Consider the following 20,000-nt stretch of genomic DNA (forward strand, 5'->3'; position numbering starts at 1 on the left):
CTACTGTTCCCACACCAACACTATGGTAGCACTATTAGGGGGCGCGGTGCCAGCGGTTCCTCACGGGACGCTGATTGGTCCCAACCCCTGTGTCCTCAGTGGAAGGTTGAAACCAAGCAGCCACTGTCAAGGGCAGGTTTGGGCTCTCTGATTAAAGCTCTGGCAGGTTCCACCGAGATTTGAACTCGGATTTCTGGATTCAGAGGGCTGACCGTTACACCATGGAACCCCACCTTGAGGGTTATCCAAAAAGAGTCACGAAAGAGACTGTGCATCCCTCTGGCTTTTGGTGCGAGTTGACACGTCCCTCCTCGCGCCTCCCCTCCTAGCATGACGGCAAGACCACGTTCCGTCCAAACCTGCCGTCGAGGACGCATTGGTGGTTCAGTGGTAGAATTCTCGCCTGCCACGCGGGAGGCCCGGGTTCGATTCCCGGCCAATGCATTTCTCTTGCGTGGACCGTCTTCGGCCTTGGTTTGAGTTGATTCGGGCTCGTTGGCACGTGAATCCGCGTGAGCTACTACGGCAAACAACGTCAGCTGGCAGTGTCCTCGTTAGTATAGTGGTCAGTATCCCCGCCTGTCACGCGGGAGACCAGGGTTCAATTCCCTGATGGGGAGAAAAATACTTTTTCCTTATCGCGGTTCATTGTAGCGTTGTTCACCGTCATCTCACAGAACTTGATTTGAAGGACACTTTACTTCTGTAGTACGTGAGTGAGTTACGGTAAGATGACTGGGTGGCTATTCGGGACGTCCGGCATCGCTCCAAACAAGAACGAGCAAAGGACACTTACGACGTAACAGAAAAGGAGTTGTGATCGTATCGTTTTACGTTTGTGGTGGCCGACGCGTGCGGCTATCAGAACCCTCGCATCTCTCCTCGAATGACTGAAGTAACCGAGAGTAGACGATAACACAACTTGAAGTAGCTAGCTTAGTTCTTCTTAACAACATTATATTACAAATCATAATATTTGTGCTTGTAACTTGGTAAAAAGCCATTTATCCCGAACCTCCAAAGAAGGGGATTCACCCCGCATCGCTCCACACAAGAATGAACGAATGCAGCGCCAGTCCTACTGTTCCCACACCAACACTATGGTAGCACTATTAGGGGGCGCGGTGCCAGCGGTTCCTCACGGGACGCTGATTGGTCCCAACCCCTGTGTCCTCAGTGGAAGGTTGAAACCAAGCAGCCACTGTCAAGGGCGGGTTTGGGCTCTCAGATAAAAGCTCTTGCAGGTTCCACCGAGATTTGAACTCGGATTTCTGGATTCAGAGGGCTGACCGTTACACCATGGAACCCCACCTTGAAGGTTATCCAAAAAGAGTCACGAAAGAGACTGTGCATCCCTCTGGCTTTTGGTGCGAGTTGACACGTCCCTCCTCGCGCCTCCCCTCCTAGCATGACGGCAAGACCACGTTCCGTACAAATCAGCCCGTCAAGGAAGCATTGGTGGTTCAGTGGTAGAATTCTCGCCTGCCACGCGGGAGGCCCGGGTTCGATTCCCGGCCAATGCATATCTCTTGCGTGGACCGTCGTCGGCCTTGGTTTGAGTTGATTCGGGCTCGTTGGCACGTGAATCCTCGTGAGCTACTACGGCAAACAACGTCAGCTGGCAGTGTCCTCGTTAGTATAGTAGTCAGTATCCCCGCCTGTCACGCGGGAGACCAGGCTTCAATTCCCTGACGGGGAGAAAAATGCCTTTTGCTTATCGTGGTTCACCGTCATCTCACAGAACTTGATTTGAAGGACACTTTACTTCTGTAGTACGTGAGTGAGTTACGGTAAAATGACTGGGTGGCTGATCGGGACGTCCGGCATCGCTCCAAACAAGAACGAGCAAAGGACACTTACGACGGAACAGAAAAGGAGTTGTGATCGTATCGTTTTACGTTTGTGGTTGCCGACGCGTGCGGCTATCAGAACCCTCGCATCTCTCCTCGAATGACTGAAGTAACCGAGAGTAGACGATAACACAACTTGAAGTAGCTAGCTTAGTTCTTCTTAACAACATTATATTACAAATCATAATATCTGTGCTTGTAACTTGGTAAAAAGCCATTTATCCCGAACCTCCCAAGAAGGGGATTCACCCTGCATCGCTCCACACAAGAATGAACGAATGCAGCGCCAGTCCTACTGTTCCCACACCAACACTATGGTAGCACTATTAGGGGGCGCGGTGCCAGCGGTTCCTCACGGGACGCTGATTGGTCCCAACCCCTGTGTCCTCAGTGGAAGGTTGAAACCAAGCAGCCACTGTCAAGGGCGGGTTTGGGCTCTCAGATTAAAGCTCTGGCAGGTTCCACCGAGATTTGAACTCGGATTTCTGGATTCAGAGGGCTGACCGTTACACCATGGAACCCCACCTTGAGGGTTATCCAAAAAGAGTCACGAAAGAGACTGTGCATCCCTCTGGCTTTTGGTGCGAGTTGACACGTCCCTCCTCGCGCCTACCCTCATAGCATTACGGCAAGACCCCGTTCCGTCCAAACCGGCCGTCGAGGACGCATTGGTGGTTCAGTGGTAGAATTCTCGCCTGCCACGCGGGAGGCCCGGGTTCGATTCCCGGCCAATGCATTTCTCTTGCGTGGACCGTCGTCGGCCTTGGTTTGAGTTGATTCGGGCTCGTTGGCACGTGAATCCTCGTGAGCTACTACGGCAAACAACGTCAGCTGGCAGTGTCCTCGTTAGTATAGTGGTCAGTATCCCCGCCTGTCACGCGGGAGACCAGGGTTCAATTCCCTGACGGGGAGAAAAATGCCTTTTGCTTATCGCGGTTCATTGTAGCGTGGTTCACCGTCATCTCACAGAACTTGATTTGAAGGACACTTTACTTCTGTAGTACGTGAGTGAGTTACGGTAAAATGACTGGGTGGCTATTCGGGACGTCCGGCATCGCTCCAAACAAGAACGAGCAAAGGACACTTACGACGGAACAGAAAAGGAGTTGTGATCGTATCGTTTTACTTTTGTGGTGGCCGACGCGTGCGGCTATCCGAACCCTCGCATCTCTCCTCGAATGACTGAAGTAACCGAGAGTAGACGATAACACAACTTGAAGTAGCTAGCTTAGTTCTTCTTAACAACATTATATTACAAATCATAATATTTGCGCTTGTAACTTGGTAAAAAGCCATTTATCCCGAACCTCCCAAGAAGGGGATTCACCCCGCATCGCTCCACACAAGAATGAACGAATGCAGCGCCAGTCCTACTGTTCCCACACCAACACTATGGTAGCACTATTAGGGGGCGCGGTGCCAGCGGTTCCTCACGGGACGCTGATTGGTCCCAACCCCTGTGTCGTCAGTGGAAGGTTGAAACCAAGCAGCCACTGTCAAGGGCGGGTTTGGGCTCTCAGATAAAAGCTCTGGCAGGTTCCACCGAGATTTGAACTCGGATTTCTGGATTCAGAGGGCTGACCGTTACACCATGGAACCCCACCTTGAGGGTTATCCAAAAAGAGTCACGAAAAAGAGACTGTGCATCCCTCTGGCTTTTGGTGCGAGTTGACACGTCCCTCCTCGCGCCTCCCCTCCTAGCATGACGACAAGACCACGTTCCGTCCAAACCTGCCCGTCAAGGACGCATTGGTGGTTCAGTGGTAGAATTCTCGCCTGCCACGTGGGAGGCCCGGGTTCGATTCCCGGCCAAAGCATTTCTCTTGCGTGGACCGTTGTCGGCCTTGGTTTGAGTTGATTTGGGCTCGTTGGCACGTGAATCCTCGTGAGCTACTACGGCAAACAACGTCAGCTGGCAGTGTCCTCGTTAGTATAGTGGTCAGTATCCCCGCCTGTCACGCGGGAGACCAGGGTTCAATTCCCTGATGGGGAGAAAAATACCTTTAGCTTATCGCGGTTCATTGTAGCGTGGTTGACTGTCATCTCACAGAACTTGATTTGAAGGACACTTTACTTCTGTAGTACGTGAGTGACTTACGGTAAGATGACTGGGTGGCTATTCGGGACGTCCGGCATCGCTCCAAACAAGAACGAGCAAAGGACACTTACGACGGAACAGAAAAGGAGTTGTGATCGTATCGTTTTACGTTTGTGGTGGGCGACGCGTGCGGCTATCAGAACCCTCGCATCTCTCCTCGAATGACTGAAGTAACCGAGAGTAGACGATAACACAACTTGAAGTAGCTAGCTTAGTTCTTCTTAACAACATTATATTACAAATCATAATATTTGTGCTTGTAACTTGGTAAAAAGCCATTTATCCCGAACCTCCAAAGAAGGGGATTCACCCCGCATCGCTCCAAACAAGAATGAACGAATGCAGCGCCAGTCCTACTGTTCCCACACCAACACTATGGTAGCACTATTAGGGGGCGCGGTGCCAGCGGTTCCTCACGGGACGCTTATTGGTCCCAACCCCTGTGTCCTCAGTGGAAGGTTGAAACCAAGCAGCCACTGTCAAGGGCGGGTTTGGGCTCTCAGATAAAAGCTCTTGCAGGTTCCACCGAGATTTGAACTCGGATTTCTGGATTCAGAGGGCTGACCGTTACACCATGGAACCCCACCTTGAGGGTTATCCAAAAAGAGTCACGAAAGAGACTGTGCATCCCTCTGGCTTTTGGTGCGAGTTGACACGTCCCTCCTCGCGCCTCCCCTCCTAGCATGACGACAAGACCACGTTCCGTCCAAACCTGCCCGTCAAGGACGCATTGGTGGTTCAGTGGTAGAATTCTCGCCTGCCACGTGGGAGGCCCGGGTTCGATTCCCGGCCAATGCATTTCTCTTGCGTGGACCGTCGTCGGCCTTGGTTTGAGTTGATTCGGTCTCGTTGGCACGTGAATCCTCGTGAGCTACTACGGCAAACAACGTCAGCTGGCAGTGTCCTCGTTAGTATAGTGGTCAGTATCCCCGCCTGTCACGCGGGAGACCAGGGTTCAATTCCCTGATGGGGAGAAAAATACCTTTAGCTTATCGCGGTTCATTGTAGCGTGGTTGACTGTCATCTCACAGAACTTGATTTGAAGGACACTTTACTTCTGTAGTACGTGAGTGACTTACGGTAAGATGACTGGGTGGCTATTCGGGACGTCCGGCATCGCTCCAAACAAGAACGAGCAAAGGACACTTACGACGGAACAGAAAAGGAGTTGTGATCGTATCGTTTTACGTTTGTGGTGGGCGACGCGTGCGGCTATCAGAACCCTCGCATCTCTCCTCGAATGACTGAAGTAACCGAGAGTAGACGATAACACAACTTGAAGTAGCTAGCTTAGTTCTTCTTAACAACATTATATTACAAATCATAATATTTGTGCTTGTAACTTGGTAAAAAGCCATTTATCCCGAACCTCCAAAGAAGGGGATTCACCCCGCATCGCTCCAAACAAGAATGAACGAATGCAGCGCCAGTCCTACTGTTCCCACACCAACACTATGGTAGCACTATTAGGGGGCGCGGTGCCAGCGGTTCCTCACGGGACGCTGATTGGTCCCAACCCCTGTGTCCTCAGTGGAAGGTTGAAACCAAGCAGCCACTGTCAAGGGCGGGTTTGGGCTCTCAGATAAAAGCTCTTGCAGGTTCCACCGAGATTTGAACTCGGATTTCTGGATTCAGAGGGCTGACCGTTACACCATGGAACCCCACCTTGAGGGTTATCCAAAAAGAGTCACGAAAGAGACTGTGCATCCCTCTGGCTTTTGGTGCGAGTTGACACGTCCCTCCTCGCGCCTCCCCTCCTAGCATGACGGCAAGACCACGTTCCGTCCAAACCTGCCGTCGAGGACGCATTGGTGGTTCAGTGGTAGAATTCTCGCCTGCCACGCGGGAGGCCCGGGTTCGATTCCCGGCCAATGCATTTCTCTTGCGTGGGCCGTCGTCGGCCTTGGTTTGAGTTGATTAGGGCTCGTTGGCACGTGAATCCTCGTAAGCTACTACGGCAAACAACTTCAGCTGGCAGTGTCCTCGTTAGTATAGTGGTCAGTATCCCCGCCTGTCACGCGGGAGACCAGGGTTCAATTCCCTGACGGGGAGAAAAATGCCTTTTGCTTATCGTGGTTCACCTTCATCTCACAGAACTTGATTTGAAGGACACTTTACTTCTGTAGTACGTGAGTGAGTTACGGTAAAATGACTGGGTGGCTATTCGGGACGTCCGGCATCGCTCCAAACAAGAACGAGCAAAGAACACTTACGACGGAACAGAAAAGGAGTTGTGATCGTATCGTTTTACGTTTGTGGTGGCCGACGCGTGCGGCTATCAGAACCCTCGCATCTCTCCTCGAATGACTGAAGTAACCGAGAGTAGACGATAACACAACTTGAAGTAGCTAGCTTAGTTCTTCTTAACAACATTATATTACAAATCATAATATTTGTGCTTGTAACTTGGTAAAAAGCCATTTATCCCGAACCTCCCAAGAAGGGGATTCACCCCGCATCGCTCCACACAAGAATGAACGAATGCAGCGCCAGTCCTACTGTTCCCACACCAACACTATGGTAGCACTATTAGGGGGCGCGGTGCCAGCGGTTCCTCACGGGACGCTGATTGGTCCCAACCCCTGTGTCCTCAGTGGAAGGTTGAAACCAAGCAGCCACTGTCAAGGGCGGGTTTGGGCTCTCTGATTAAAGCTCTGGCAGGTTCCACCGAGATTTGAACTCGGATTTCTGGATTCAGAGGGCTGACCGTTACACCATGGAACCCCACCTTGAGGGTTATCCAAAAAGAGTCACGAAAGAGACTGTGCATCCCTCTGGCTTTTGGTGCGAGTTGACACGTCCCTCCTCGCGCCTCCCCTCCTAGCATGACGGCAAGACCACGTTCCGTCCAAACCTGCCGTCGAGGACGCATTGGTGGTTCAGTGGTAGAATTCTCGCCTGCCACGCGGGAGGCCCGGGTTCGATTCCCGGCCAATGCATTTCTCTTGCGTGGACCGTCTTCGGCCTTGGTTTGAGTTGATTCGGGCTCGTTGGCACGTGAATCCGCGTGAGCTACTACGGCAAACAACGTCAGCTGGCAGTGTCCTCGTTAGTATAGTGGTCTGTATCCCCGCCTGTCACGCGGGAGACCAGGGTTCAATTCCCTGATGGGGAGAAAAATACTTTTTCCTTATCGCGGTTCATTGTAGCGTTGTTCACCGTCATCTCACAGAACTTGATTTGAAGGACACTTTACTTCTGTAGTACGTGAGTGAGTTACGGTAAGATGACTGGGTGGCTATTCGGGACGTCCGGCATCGCTCCAAACAAGAACGAGCAAAGGACACTTACGACGTAACAGAAAAGGAGTTGTGATCGTATCGTTTTACGTTTGTGGTGGCCGACGCGTGCGGCTATCAGAACCCTCGCATCTCTCCTCGAATGACTGAAGTAACCGAGAGTAGACGATAACACAACTTGAAGTAGCTAGCTTAGTTCTTCTTAACAACATTATATTACAAATCATAATATTTGTGCTTGTAACTTGGTAAAAAGCCATTTATCCCGAACCTCCAAAGAAGGGGATTCACCCCGCATCGCTCCACACAAGAATGAACGAATGCAGCGCCAGTCCTACTGTTCCCACACCAACACTATGGTAGCACTATTAGGGGGCGCGGTGCCAGCGGTTCCTCACGGGACGCTTATTGGTCCCAACCCCTGTGTCCTCAGTGGAAGGTTGAAACCAAGCAGCCACTGTCAAGGGCGGGTTTGGGCTCTCAGATAAAAGCTCTTGCAGGTTCCACCGAGATTTGAACTCGGATTTCTGGATTCAGAGGGCTGACCGTTACACCATGGAACCCCACCTTGAGGGTTATCCAAAAAGAGTCACGAAAGAGACTGTGCATCCCTCTGGCTTTTGGTGCGAGTTGACACGTCCCTCCTCGCGCCTCCCCTCCTAGCATGACGACAAGACCACGTTCCGTCCAAACCTGCCCGTCAAGGACGCATTGGTGGTTCAGTGGTAGAATTCTCGCCTGCCACGTGGGAGGCCCGGGTTCGATTCCCGGCCAATGCATTTCTCTTGCGTGGACCGTCGTCGGCCTTGGTTTGAGTTGATTCGGTCTCGTTGGCACGTGAATCCTCGTGAGCTACTACGGCAAACAACGTCAGCTGGCAGTGTCCTCGTTAGTATAGTGGTCAGTATCCCCGCCTGTCACGCGGGAGACCAGGGTTCAATTCCCTGATGGGGAGAAAAATACCTTTAGCTTATCGCGGTTCATTGTAGCGTGGTTGACTGTCATCTCACAGAACTTGATTTGAAGGACACTTTACTTCTGTAGTACGTGAGTGACTTACGGTAAGATGACTGGGTGGCTATTCGGGACGTCCGGCATCGCTCCAAACAAGAACGAGCAAAGGACACTTACGACGGAACAGAAAAGGAGTTGTGATCGTATCGTTTTACGTTTGTGGTGGGCGACGCGTGCGGCTATCAGAACCCTCGCATCTCTCCTCGAATGACTGAAGTAACCGAGAGTAGACGATAACACAACTTGAAGTAGCTAGCTTAGTTCTTCTTAACAACATTATATTACAAATCATAATATTTGTGCTTGTAACTTGGTAAAAAGCCATTTATCCCGAACCTCCAAAGAAGGGGATTCACCCCGCATCGCTCCAAACAAGAATGAACAAATGCAGCCCCAGTCCTACTGTTCCCACACCAACACTATGGTAGCACTATTAGGGGGCGCGGTGCCAGCGGTTCCTCACGGGACGCTGATTGGTCCCAACCCCTGTGTCCTCAGTGGAAGGTTGAAACCAAGCAGCCACTGTCAAGGGCGGGTTTGGGCTCTCAGATAAAAGCTCTTGCAGGTTCCACCGAGATTTGAACTCGGATTTCTGGATTCAGAGGGCTGACCGTTACACCATGGAACCCCACCTTGAGGGTTATCCAAAAAGAGTCACGAAAGAGACTGTGCATCCCTCTGGCTTTTGGTGCGAGTTGACACGTCCCTCCTCGCGCCTCCCCTCCTAGCATGACGGCAAGACCACGTTCCGTCCAAACCTGCCGTCGAGGACGCATTGGTGGTTCAGTGGTAGAATTCTCGCCTGCCACGCGGGAGGCCCGGGTTCGATTCCCGGCCAATGCATTTCTCTTGCGTGGGCCGTCGTCGGCCTTGGTTTGAGTTGATTCGGGCTCGTTGGCACGTGAATCCTCGTAAGCTACTACGGCAAACAACTTCAGCTGGCAGTGTCCTCGTTAGTATAGTGGTCAGTATCCCCGCCTGTCACGCGGGAGACCAGGGTTCAATTCCCTGACGGGGAGAAAAATGCCTTTTGCTTATCGTGGTTCACCTTCATCTCACAGAACTTGATTTGAAGGACACTTTACTTCTGTAGTACGTGAGTGAGTTACGGTAAAATGACTGGGTGGCTATTCGGGACGTCCGGCATCGCTCCAAACAAGAACGAGCAAAGAACACTTACGACGGAACAGAAAAGGAGTTGTGATCGTATCGTTTTACGTTTGTGGTGGCCGACGCGTGCGGCTATCAGAACCCTCGCATCTCTCCTCGAATGACTGAAGTAACCGAGAGTAGACGATAACACAACTTGAAGTAGCTAGCTTAGTTCTTCTTAACAACATTATATTACAAATCATAATATTTGTGCTTGTAACTTGGTAAAAAGCCATTTATCCCGAACCTCCCAAGAAGGGGATTCACCCCGCATCGCTCCACACAAGAATGAACGAATGCAGCGCCAGTCCTACTGTTCCCACACCAACACTATGGTAGCACTATTAGGGGGCGCGGTGCCAGCGGTTCCTCACGGGACGCTGATTGGTCCCAACCCCTGTGTCCTCAGTGGAAGGTTGAAACCAAGCAGCCACTGTCAAGGGCGGGTTTGGGCTCTCTGATTAAAGCTCTGGCAGGTTCCACCGAGATTTGAACTCGGATTTCTGGATTCAGAGGGCTGACCGTTACACCATGGAACCCCACCTTGAGGGTTATCCAAAAAGAGTCACGAAAGAGACTGTGCATCCCTCTGGCTTTTGGTGCGAGTTGACACGTCCCTCCTCGCGCCTCCCCTCCTAGCATGACGGCAAGACCACGTTCCGTCCAAACCTGCCGTCGAGGACGCATTGGTGGTTCAGTGGTAGAATTCTCGCCTGCCACGCGGGAGGCCCGGGTTCGATTCCCGGCCAATGCATTTCTCTTGCGTGGACCGTCTTCGGCCTTGGTTTGAGTTGATTCGGGCTCGTTGGCACGTGAATCCGCGTGAGCTACTACGGCAAACAACGTCAGCTGGCAGTGTCCTCGTTAGTATAGTGGTCTGTATCCCCGCCTGTCACGCGGGAGACCAGGGTTCAATTCCCTGATGGGGAGAAAAATACTTTTTCCTTATCGCGGTTCATTGTAGCGTTGTTCACCGTCATCTCACAGAACTTGATTTGAAGGACACTTTACTTCTGTAGTACGTGAGTGAGTTACGGTAAGATGACTGGGTGGCTATTCGGGACGTCCGGCATCGCTCCAAACAAGAACGAGCAAAGGACACTTACGACGTAACAGAAAAGGAGTTGTGATCGTATCGTTTTACGTTTGTGGTGGCCGACGCGTGCGGCTATCAGAACCCTCGCATCTCTCCTCGAATGACTGAAGTAACCGAGAGTAGACGATAACACAACTTGAAGTAGCTAGCTTAGTTCTTCTTAACAACATTATATTACAAATCATAATATTTGTGCTTGTAACTTGGTAAAAAGCCATTTATCCCGAACCTCCAAAGAAGGGGATTCACCCCGCATCGCTCCACACAAGAATGAACGAATGCAGCGCCAGTCCTACTGTTCCCACACCAACACTATGGTAGCACTATTAGGGGGCGCGGTGCCAGCGGTTCCTCACGGGACGCTGATTGGTCCCAACCCCTGTGTCCTCAGTGGAAGGTTGAAACCAAGCAGCCACTGTCAAGGGCGGGTTTGGGCTCTCAGATAAAAGCTCTTGCAGGTTCCACCGAGATTTGAACTCGGATTTCTGGATTCAGAGGGCTGACCGTTACACCATGGAACCCCACCTTGAGGGTTATCCAAAAAGAGTCACGAAAGAGACTGTGCATCCCTCTGGCTTTTGGTGCGAGTTGACACGTCCCTCCTCGCGCCTCCCCTCCTAGCATGACGGCAAGACCACGTTCCGTACAAATCAGCCCGTCAAGGAAGCATTGGTGGTTCAGTGGTAGAATTCTCGCCTGCCACGCGGGAGGCCCGGGTTCGATTCCCGGCCAATGCATATCTCTTGCGTGGACCGTCGTCAGCCTTGGTTTGAGTTGATTCGGGCTCGTTGGCACGTGAATCCTCGTGAGCTACTACGGCAAACAACGTCAGCTGGCAGTGTCCTCGTTAGTATAGTAGTCAGTATCCCCGCCTGTCACGCGGGAGACCAGGCTTCAATTCCCTGACGGGGAGAAAAATGCCTTTTGCTTATCGTGGTTCACCGTCATCTCACAGAACTTGATTTGAAGGACACTTTACTTCTGTAGTACGTGAGTGAGTTACGGTAAAATGACTGGGTGGCTGATCGGGACGTCCGGCATCGCTCCAAACAAGAACGAGCAAAGGACACTTACGACGGAACAGAAAAGGAGTTGTGATCGTATCGTTTTACGTTTGTGGTTGCCGACGCGTGCGGCTATCAGAACCCTCGCATCTCTCCTCGAATGACTGAAGTAACCGAGAGTAGACGATAACACAACTTGAAGTAGCTAGCTTAGTTCTTCTTAACAACATTATATTACAAATCATAATATCTGTGCTTGTAACTTGGTAAAAAGCCATTTATCCCGAACCTCCCAAGAAGGGGATTCACCCTGCATCGCTCCACACAAGAATGAACGAATGCAGCGCCAGTCCTACTGTTCCCACACCAACACTATGGTAGCACTATTAGGGGGCGCGGTGCCAGCGGTTCCTCACGGGACGCTGATTGGTCCCAACCCCTGTGTCCTCAGTGGAAGGTTGAAACCAAGCAGCCACTGTCAAGGGCGGGTTTGGGCTCTCAGATTAAAGCTCTGGCAGGTTCCACCGAGATTTGAACTCGGATTTCTGGATTCAGAGGGCTGACCGTTACACCATGGAACCCCACCTTGAGGGTTATCCAAAAAGAGTCACGAAAGAGACTGTGCATCCCTCTGGCTTTTGGTGCGAGTTGACACGTCCCTCCTCGCGCCTACCCTCATAGCATTACGGCAAGACCCCGTTCCGTCCAAACCGGCCGTCGAGGACGCATTGGTGGTTCAGTGGTAGAATTCTCGCCTGCCACGCGGGAGGCCCGGGTTCGATTCCCGGCCAATGCATTTCTCTTGCGTGGACCGTCGTCGGCCTTGGTTTGAGTTGATTCGGGCTCGTTGGCACGTGAATCCTCGTGAGCTACTACGGCAAACAACGTCAGCTGGCAGTGTCCTCGTTAGTATAGTGGTCAGTATCCCCGCCTGTCACGCGGGAGACCAGGGTTCAATTCCCTGACGGGGAGAAAAATACCTTTAGCTTATCGCGGTTCATTGTAGCGTGGTTGACTGTCATCTCACAGAACTTGATTTGAAGGACACTTTACTTCTGTAGTACGTGAGTGACTTACGGTAAGATGACTGGGTGGCTATTCGGGACGTCCGGCATCGCTCCAAACAAGAACGAGCAAAGGACACTTACGACGGAACAGAAAAGGAGTTGTGATCGTATCGTTTTACGTTTGTGGTGGGCGACGCGTGCGGCTATCAGAACCCTCGCATCTCTCCTCGAATGACTGAAGTAACCGAGAGTAGACGATAACACAACTTGAAGTAGCTAGCTTAGTTCTTCTTAACAACATTATATTACAAATCATAATATTTGTGCTTGTAACTTGGTAAAAAGCCATTTATCCCGAACCTCCAAAGAAGGGGATTCACCCCGCATCGCTCCAAACAAGAATGAACGAATGCAGCGCCAGTCCTACTGTTCCCACACCAACACTATGGTAGCACTATTAGGGGGCGCGGTGCCAGCGGTTCCTCACGGGACGCTTATTGGTCCCAACCCCTGTGTCCTCAGTGGAAGGTTGAAACCAAGCAGCCACTGTCAAGGGCGGGTTTGGGCTCTCAGATAAAAGCTCTTGCAGGTTCCACCGAGATTTGAACTCGGATTTCTGGATTCAGAGGGCTGACCGTTACACCATGGAACCCCACCTTGAGGGTTATCCAAAAAGAGTCACGAAAGAGACTGTGCATCCCTCTGGCTTTTGGTGCGAGTTGACACGTCCCTCCTCGCGCCTCCCCTCCTAGCATGACGACAAGACCACGTTCCGTCCAAACCTGCCCGTCAAGGACGCATTGGTGGTTCAGTGGTAGAATTCTCGCCTGCCACGTGGGAGGCCCGGGTTCGATTCCCGGCCAATGCATTTCTCTTGCGTGGACCGTCGTCGGCCTTGGTTTGAGTTGATTCGGTCTCGTTGGCACGTGAATCCTCGTGAGCTACTACGGCAAACAACGTCAGCTGGCAGTGTCCTCGTTAGTATAGTGGTCAGTATCCCCGCCTGTCACGCGGGAGACCAGGGTTCAATTCCCTGATGGGGAGAAAAATACCTTTAGCTTATCGCGGTTCATTGTAGCGTGGTTGACTGTCATCTCACAGAACTTGATTTGAAGGACACTTTACTTCTGTAGTACGTGAGTGACTTACGGTAAGATGACTGGGTGGCTATTCGGGACGTCCGGCATCGCTCCAAACAAGAACGAGCAAAGGACACTTACGACGGAACAGAAAAGGAGTTGTGATCGTATCGTTTTACGTTTGTGGTGGGCGACGCGTGCGGCTATCAGAACCCTCGCATCTCTCCTCGAATGACTGAAGTAACCGAGAGTAGACGATAACACAACTTGAAGTAGCTAGCTTAGTTCTTCTTAACAACATTATATTACAAATCATAATATTTGTGCTTGTAACTTGGTAAAAAGCCATTTATCCCGAACCTCCAAAGAAGGGGATTCACCCCGCACCGCTCCACACAAGAATGAACGAATGCAGCGCCAGTCCTACTGTTCCCACACCAACACTATGGTAGCACTATTAGGGGGCGCGGTGCCAGCGGTTCCTCACGGGACGCTGATTGGTCCCAACCCCTGTGTCCTCAGTGGAAGGTTGAAACCAAGCAGCCACTGTCAAGGGCGGGTTTGGGCTCTCAGATAAAAGCTCTTGCAGGTTCCACCGAGATTTGAACTCGGATTTCTGGATTCAGAGGGCTGACCGTTACACCATGGAACCCCACCTTGAGGGTTATCCAAAAAGAGTCACGAAAGAGACTGTGCATCCCTCTGGCTTTTGGTGCGAGTTGACACGTCCCTTCTCGCGCCTCCCCTCCTAGCATGACGGCAAGACCACGTTCCGTCCAAACCTGCCGTCGAGGACGCATTGGTGGTTCAGTGGTAGAATTCTCGCCTGCCACGCGGGAGGCCCGGGTTCGATTCCCGGCCAATGCATTTCTCTTGCGTGGGCCGTCGTCCGCCTTGGTTTGAGTTGATTCGGGCTCGTTGGCACGTGAATCCTCGTAAGCTACTACGGCAAACAACTTCAGCTGGCAGTGTCCTCGTTAGTATAGTGGTCAGTATCCCCGCCTGTCACGCGGGAGACCAGGGTTCAATTCCCTGACGGGGAGAAAAATGCCTTTTGCTTATCGTGGTTCACCTTCATCTCACAGAACTTGATTTGAAGGACACTTTACTTCTGTAGTACGTGAGTGAGTTACGGTAAAATGACTGGGTGGCTGATCGGGACGTCCGGCATCGCTCCAAACAAGAACGAGCAAAGAACACTTACGACGGAACAGAAAAGGAGTTGTGATCGTATCGTTTTACGTTTGTGGTGGCCGACGCGTGCGGCTATCAGAACCCTCGCATCTCTCCTCGAATGACTGAAGTAACCGAGAGTAGACGATAACACAACTTGAAGTAGCTAGCTTAGTTCTTCTTAACAACATTATATTACAAATCATAATATTTGTGCTTGTAACTTGGTAAAAAGCCATTTATCCCGAACCTCCCAAGAAGGGGATTCACCCCGCATCGCTCCACACAAGAATGAACGAATGCAGCGCCAGTCCTACTGTTCCCACACCAACACTATGGTAGCACTATTAGGGGGCGCGGTGCCAGCGGTTCCTCACGGGACGCTGATTGGTCCCAACCCCTGTGTCCTCAGTGGAAGGTTGAAACCAAGCAGCCACTGTCAAGGGCGGGTTTGGGCTCTCTGATTAAAGCTCTGGCAGGTTCCACCGAGATTTGAACTCGGATTTCTGGATTCAGAGGGCTGACCGTTACACCATGGAACCCCACCTTGAGGGTTATCCAAAAAGAGTCACGAAAGAGACTGTGCATCCCTCTGGCTTTTGGTGCGAGTTGACACGTCCCTCCTCGCGCCTCCCCTCCTAGCATGACGGCAAGACCACGTTCCGTCCAAACCTGCCGTCGAGGACGCATTGGTGGTTCAGTGGTAGAATTCTCGCCTGCCACGCGGGAGGCCCGGGTTCGATTCCCGGCCAATGCATTTCTCTTGCGTGGACCGTCGTCGGCCTTGGTTTGAGTTGATTCGGGCTCGTTGGCACGTGAATCCTTGTGAGCTACTACGGCAAACAACGTCAGATGGCAGTGTCCTCGTTAGTATAGTGGTCAGTATCCCTGCCTGTCACGCGGGAGACCAGGGTTCAATTCCCTGATGGGGAGAAAAATACCTTTAGCTTATCGCGGTTCATTGTAGCGTGGTTGACTGTCATCTCACAGAACTTGATTTGAAGGACACTTTACTTCTGTAGTACGTGAGTGAGTTACGGTAAAATGACTGGGTGGCTATTCGGGACGTCCGGCATCGCTCCAAACAAGAACGAGCAAAGAACACTTACGACGGAACAGAAAAGGAGTTGTGATCGTATCGTTTTACGTTTGTGGTGGCCGACGCGTGCGGCTATCAGAACCCTCGCATCTCTCCTCGAATGACTGAAGTAACCGAGAGTAGACGATAACACAACTTGAAGTAGCTAGCTTAGTTCTTCTTAACAACATTATATTACAAATCATAATATTTGTGCTTGTAACTTGGTAAAAAGCCATTTATCCCGAACCTCCCAAGAAGGGGATTCACCCCGCATCGCTCCACACAAGAATGAACGAATGCAGCGCCAGTCCTACTGTTCCCACACCAACACTATGGTAGCACTATTAGGGGGTGCGGTGCCAGCGGTTCCTCACGGGACGCTGATTGGTCCCAACCCCTGTGTCCTCAGTGGAAGGTTGAAACCAAGCAGCCACTGTCAAGGGCGGGTTTGGGCTCTCAGATTAAAGCTCTGGCAGGTTCCACCGAGATTTGAACTCGGATTTCTGGATTCAGAGGGCTGACCGTTACACCATGGAACCCCACCTTGAGGGTTATCCAAAAAGAGTCACGAAAGAGACTGTGCATCCCTCTGGCTTTTGGTGCGAGTTGACACGTCCCTCCTCGCGCCTCCCCTCCTAGCATGACGGCAAGACCACGTTCCGTCCAAACCGGCCATCGAGGACGCATTGGTGGTTCAGTGGTAGAATTCTCGCCTGCCACGCGGGAGGCCCGGGTTCGATTCCCGGCCAATGCATTTCTCTTGCGTGGACCGTCGTCGGCCTTGGTTTGAGTTGATTCGGGCTCGTTGGCACGTGAATCCTTGTGAGCTACTACGGCAAACAACGTCAGATGGCAGTGTCCTCGTTAGTATAGTGGTCAGTATCCCTGCCTGTCACGCGGGAGACCAGGGTTCAATTCCCTGATGGGGAGAAAAATACCTTTAGCTTATCGCGGTTCATTGTAGCGTGGTTGACTGTCATCTCACAGAACTTGATTTGAAGGACACTTTACTTCTGTAGTACGTGAGTGACTTACGGTAAGATGACTGGGTGGCTATTCGGGACGTCCGGCATCGCTCCAAACAAGAACGAGCAAAGGACACTTACGACGGAACAGAAAAGGAGTTGTGATCGTATCGTTTTACGTTTGTGGTGGGCGACGCGTGCGGCTATCAGAACCCTCGCATCTCTCCTCGAATGACTGAAGTAACCGAGAGTAGACGATAACACAACTTGAAGTAGCTAGCTTAGTTCTTCTTAACAACATTATATTACAAATCATAATATTTGTGCTTGTAACTTGGTAAAAAGCCATTTATCCCGAACCTCCAAAAAAGGGGATTCACCCCGCATCGCTCCACACAAGAATGAACGAATGCAGCGCCAGTCCTACTGTTCCCACACCAACACTATGGTAGCACTATTAGGGGGCGCGGTGCCAGCGGTTCCTCACGGGACGCTGATTGGTCCCAACCCCTGTGTCCTCAGTGGAAGGTTGAAACCAAGCAGCCACTGTCAAGGGCGGGTTTGGGCTCTCAGATAAAAGCTCTTGCAGGTTCCACCGAGATTTGAACTCGGATTTCTGGATTCAGAGGGTTGACCGTTACACCATGGAACCCCACCTTGAGGGTTATCCAAAAAGAGTCACGAAAGAGACTGTGCATCCCTCTGGCTTTTGGTGCGAGTTGACACGTCCCTTCTCGCGCCTCCCCTCCTAGCATGACGGCAAGACCACGTTCCGTCCAAACCTGCCGTCGAGGACGCATTGGTGGTTCAGTGGTAGAATTCTCGCCTGCCACGCGGGAGGCCCGGGTTCGATTCCCGGCCAATGCATTTCTCTTGCGTGGGCCGTCGTCGGCCTTGGTTTGAGTTGATTCGGGCTCGTTGGAACGTGAATCCTCGTAAGCTACTACGGCAAACAACTTCAGCTGGCAGTGTCCTCGTTAGTATAGTGGTCAGTATCCCCGCCTGTCACGCGGGAGACCAGGGTTCAATTCCCTGACGGGGAGAAAAATGCCTTTTGCTTATCGTGGTTCACCTTCATCTCACAGAACTTGATTTGAAGGACACTTTACTTCTGTAGTACGTGAGTGAGTTACGGTAAAATGACTGGGTGGCTATTCGGGACGTCCGGCATCGCTCCAAACAAGAACGAGCAAAGAACACTTACGACGGAACAGAAAAGGAGTTGTGATCGTATCGTTTTACGTTTGTGGTGGCCGACGCGTGCGGCTATCAGAACCCTCGCATCTCTCCTCGAATGACTGAAGTAACCGAGAGTAGACGATAACACAACTTGAAGTAGCTAGCTTAGTTCTTCTTAACAACATTATATTACAAATCATAATATTTGTGCTTGTAACTTGGTAAAAAGCCATTTATCCCGAACCTCCCAAGAAGGGGATTCACCCCGCATCGCTCCACACAAGAATGAACGAATGCAGCGCCAGTCCTACTGTTCCCACACCAACACTATGGTAGCACTATTAGGGGGTGCGGTGCCAGCGGTTCCTCACGGGACGCTGATTGGTCCCAACCCCTGTGTCCTCAGTGGAAGGTTGAAACCAAGCAGCCACTGTCAAGGGCGGGTTTGGGCTCTCAGATTAAAGCTCTGGCAGGTTCCACCGAGATTTGAACTCGGATTTCTGGATTCAGAGGGCTGACCGTTACACCATGGAACCCCACCTTGAGGGTTATCCAAAAAGAGTCACGAAAGAGACTGTGCATCCCTCTGGCTTTTGGTGCGAGTTGACACGTCCCTCCTCGCGCCTCCCCTCCTAGCATGACGGCAAGACCACGTTCCGTCCAAACCGGCCGTCGAGGACGCATTGGTGGTTCAGTGGTAGAATTCTCGCCTGCCACGCGGGAGGCCCGGGTTCGATTCCCGGCCAATGCATTTCTCTTGCGTGGACCGTCGTCAGCCTTGGTTTGAGTTGATTCGGGCTCGTTGGCACGTGAATCCTCGTGAGCTACTACGGCAAACAACGTCAGCTGGCAGTGTCCTCGTTAGTATAGTGGTCAGTATCCCCGCCTGTCACGCGGGAGACCAGGGTTCGATTCCCTGACGGGGAGAAAAATGCCTTTTGCTTATCGCGGTTCATTGTAGCGTGGTTCACCGTCATCTCACAGAACTTGATTTGAAGGACACTTTACTTCTGTAGTACGTGAGTGAGTTACGGTAAAATGACTGGGTGGCTAATCGGGACGTCCGGCATCGCTCCAAACAAGAACGAGCAAAGGACACTTACGACGGAACAGAAAAGGAGTTGTGATCGTATCGTTTTACGTTTGTGGTGGCCGACGCGTGCGGCTATCAGAACCCTCGCATCTCTCCTCGAATAACTGAAGTAACCGAGAGTACACGAAAACACAACTTGCAGTAGCTAGCTTAGTTCTTCTTAACAACATTATATTATAAATCATAATATCTGTGCTTGTAACTTTGTAAAAAGCCATTTATCCCGAACCTCCCAAGAAGGGGATTCACCCCGCATCGCTCCACACAAGAATGAACGAATGCAGCGCCAGTCCTACTGTTCCCACACCAACACTATGGTAGCACTATTAGGGGGCGCGGTGCCAGCGGTTCCTCACGGGACGCTGATTGGTCCCAACCCCTGTGTCCTCAGTGGAAGGTTGAAACCAAGCAGCCACTGTCAAGGGCGGGTTTGGGCTCTCAGATTAAAGCTCTGGCAGGTTCCACCGAGATTTGAACTCGGATTTCTGGATTCAGAGGGCTGACCGTTACACCATGGAACCCCACCTTGAGGGTTATCCAAAAAGAGTCACGAAAGAGACTGTGCATCCCTCTGGCTTTTGGTGCGAGTTGACACGTCCCTCCTCGCGCCTCCCCTCCTAGCATGACGGCAAGACCACGTTCCGTCCAAATCGGCCGTCGCGGACTCATTGGTGGTTCAGTGGTAGAATTCTCGCCTGCCACGCGGGAGGCCCGGATTCGATTCCCGGCCAATGCATTTCTCTTGCGTGGGCCGTCGTCGGCCTTGGTTTGAGTTGATTCAGGCTCGTTGGCACGTGATTCCTCGTAAGCTACTACGGCAAACAACTTCAGCTGGCAGTGTCCTCGTTAGTATAGTGGTCAGTATCCCCGCCTGTCACGCGGGAGACCAGGGTTCAATTCCCTGACGGGGAGAAAAATGCCTTTTGCTTATCGTGGTTCACCGTCATCTCACAGAACTTGATTTGAAGGA

At 51.7% G+C, this 20,000-nt stretch overlaps 20 non-coding genes across 20 annotated transcripts; all 20 read left to right on the plus strand.

Annotated features, from left to right (window-relative positions):
* Window positions 1-373: 373 nt before the first annotated feature.
* trnag-gcc (transfer RNA glycine (anticodon GCC)) lies at window positions 374-444 on the plus strand. Its single transcript has one exon. It is a non-coding gene; the product is annotated as a tRNA-Gly (tRNA).
* Window positions 445-1,452: 1,008 nt separating this feature from the next.
* On the plus strand, window positions 1,453-1,523 carry trnag-gcc (transfer RNA glycine (anticodon GCC)). The gene has a single exon. It is a non-coding gene; the product is annotated as a tRNA-Gly (tRNA).
* Window positions 1,524-2,515: 992 nt separating this feature from the next.
* On the plus strand, window positions 2,516-2,586 carry trnag-gcc (transfer RNA glycine (anticodon GCC)). Its single transcript has one exon. It is a non-coding gene; the product is annotated as a tRNA-Gly (tRNA).
* Window positions 2,587-3,596: 1,010 nt separating this feature from the next.
* trnag-gcc (transfer RNA glycine (anticodon GCC)) lies at window positions 3,597-3,667 on the plus strand. The gene has a single exon. It is a non-coding gene; the product is annotated as a tRNA-Gly (tRNA).
* Window positions 3,668-4,675: 1,008 nt separating this feature from the next.
* trnag-gcc (transfer RNA glycine (anticodon GCC)) lies at window positions 4,676-4,746 on the plus strand. Its single transcript has one exon. It is a non-coding gene; the product is annotated as a tRNA-Gly (tRNA).
* A 1,007-nt stretch (window positions 4,747-5,753) lies between these two features.
* trnag-gcc (transfer RNA glycine (anticodon GCC)) lies at window positions 5,754-5,824 on the plus strand. Its single transcript has one exon. It is a non-coding gene; the product is annotated as a tRNA-Gly (tRNA).
* Window positions 5,825-6,816: 992 nt separating this feature from the next.
* trnag-gcc (transfer RNA glycine (anticodon GCC)) lies at window positions 6,817-6,887 on the plus strand. The gene has a single exon. It is a non-coding gene; the product is annotated as a tRNA-Gly (tRNA).
* Window positions 6,888-7,895: 1,008 nt separating this feature from the next.
* trnag-gcc (transfer RNA glycine (anticodon GCC)) lies at window positions 7,896-7,966 on the plus strand. Its single transcript has one exon. It is a non-coding gene; the product is annotated as a tRNA-Gly (tRNA).
* Window positions 7,967-8,973: 1,007 nt separating this feature from the next.
* On the plus strand, window positions 8,974-9,044 carry trnag-gcc (transfer RNA glycine (anticodon GCC)). The gene has a single exon. It is a non-coding gene; the product is annotated as a tRNA-Gly (tRNA).
* Window positions 9,045-10,036: 992 nt separating this feature from the next.
* On the plus strand, window positions 10,037-10,107 carry trnag-gcc (transfer RNA glycine (anticodon GCC)). The gene has a single exon. It is a non-coding gene; the product is annotated as a tRNA-Gly (tRNA).
* Window positions 10,108-11,115: 1,008 nt separating this feature from the next.
* Window positions 11,116-11,186, plus strand: trnag-gcc (transfer RNA glycine (anticodon GCC)). Its single transcript has one exon. It is a non-coding gene; the product is annotated as a tRNA-Gly (tRNA).
* A 992-nt stretch (window positions 11,187-12,178) lies between these two features.
* Window positions 12,179-12,249, plus strand: trnag-gcc (transfer RNA glycine (anticodon GCC)). The gene has a single exon. It is a non-coding gene; the product is annotated as a tRNA-Gly (tRNA).
* A 1,008-nt stretch (window positions 12,250-13,257) lies between these two features.
* trnag-gcc (transfer RNA glycine (anticodon GCC)) lies at window positions 13,258-13,328 on the plus strand. The gene has a single exon. It is a non-coding gene; the product is annotated as a tRNA-Gly (tRNA).
* Window positions 13,329-14,335: 1,007 nt separating this feature from the next.
* On the plus strand, window positions 14,336-14,406 carry trnag-gcc (transfer RNA glycine (anticodon GCC)). The gene has a single exon. It is a non-coding gene; the product is annotated as a tRNA-Gly (tRNA).
* A 992-nt stretch (window positions 14,407-15,398) lies between these two features.
* On the plus strand, window positions 15,399-15,469 carry trnag-gcc (transfer RNA glycine (anticodon GCC)). The gene has a single exon. It is a non-coding gene; the product is annotated as a tRNA-Gly (tRNA).
* Window positions 15,470-16,476: 1,007 nt separating this feature from the next.
* trnag-gcc (transfer RNA glycine (anticodon GCC)) lies at window positions 16,477-16,547 on the plus strand. Its single transcript has one exon. It is a non-coding gene; the product is annotated as a tRNA-Gly (tRNA).
* Window positions 16,548-17,554: 1,007 nt separating this feature from the next.
* Window positions 17,555-17,625, plus strand: trnag-gcc (transfer RNA glycine (anticodon GCC)). Its single transcript has one exon. It is a non-coding gene; the product is annotated as a tRNA-Gly (tRNA).
* Window positions 17,626-18,617: 992 nt separating this feature from the next.
* On the plus strand, window positions 18,618-18,688 carry trnag-gcc (transfer RNA glycine (anticodon GCC)). Its single transcript has one exon. It is a non-coding gene; the product is annotated as a tRNA-Gly (tRNA).
* Window positions 18,689-18,792: 104 nt separating this feature from the next.
* On the plus strand, window positions 18,793-18,864 carry trnad-guc (transfer RNA aspartic acid (anticodon GUC)). Its single transcript has one exon. It is a non-coding gene; the product is annotated as a tRNA-Asp (tRNA).
* An 831-nt stretch (window positions 18,865-19,695) lies between these two features.
* trnag-gcc (transfer RNA glycine (anticodon GCC)) lies at window positions 19,696-19,766 on the plus strand. The gene has a single exon. It is a non-coding gene; the product is annotated as a tRNA-Gly (tRNA).
* The last annotated feature ends 234 nt before the right edge of the window (window positions 19,767-20,000 follow it).

Source organism: Osmerus eperlanus, chromosome 11, assembly GCF_963692335.1.
Source record: "Osmerus eperlanus chromosome 11, fOsmEpe2.1, whole genome shotgun sequence".
NCBI classification, from domain to species: domain Eukaryota; kingdom Metazoa; phylum Chordata; class Actinopteri; order Osmeriformes; family Osmeridae; genus Osmerus; species Osmerus eperlanus.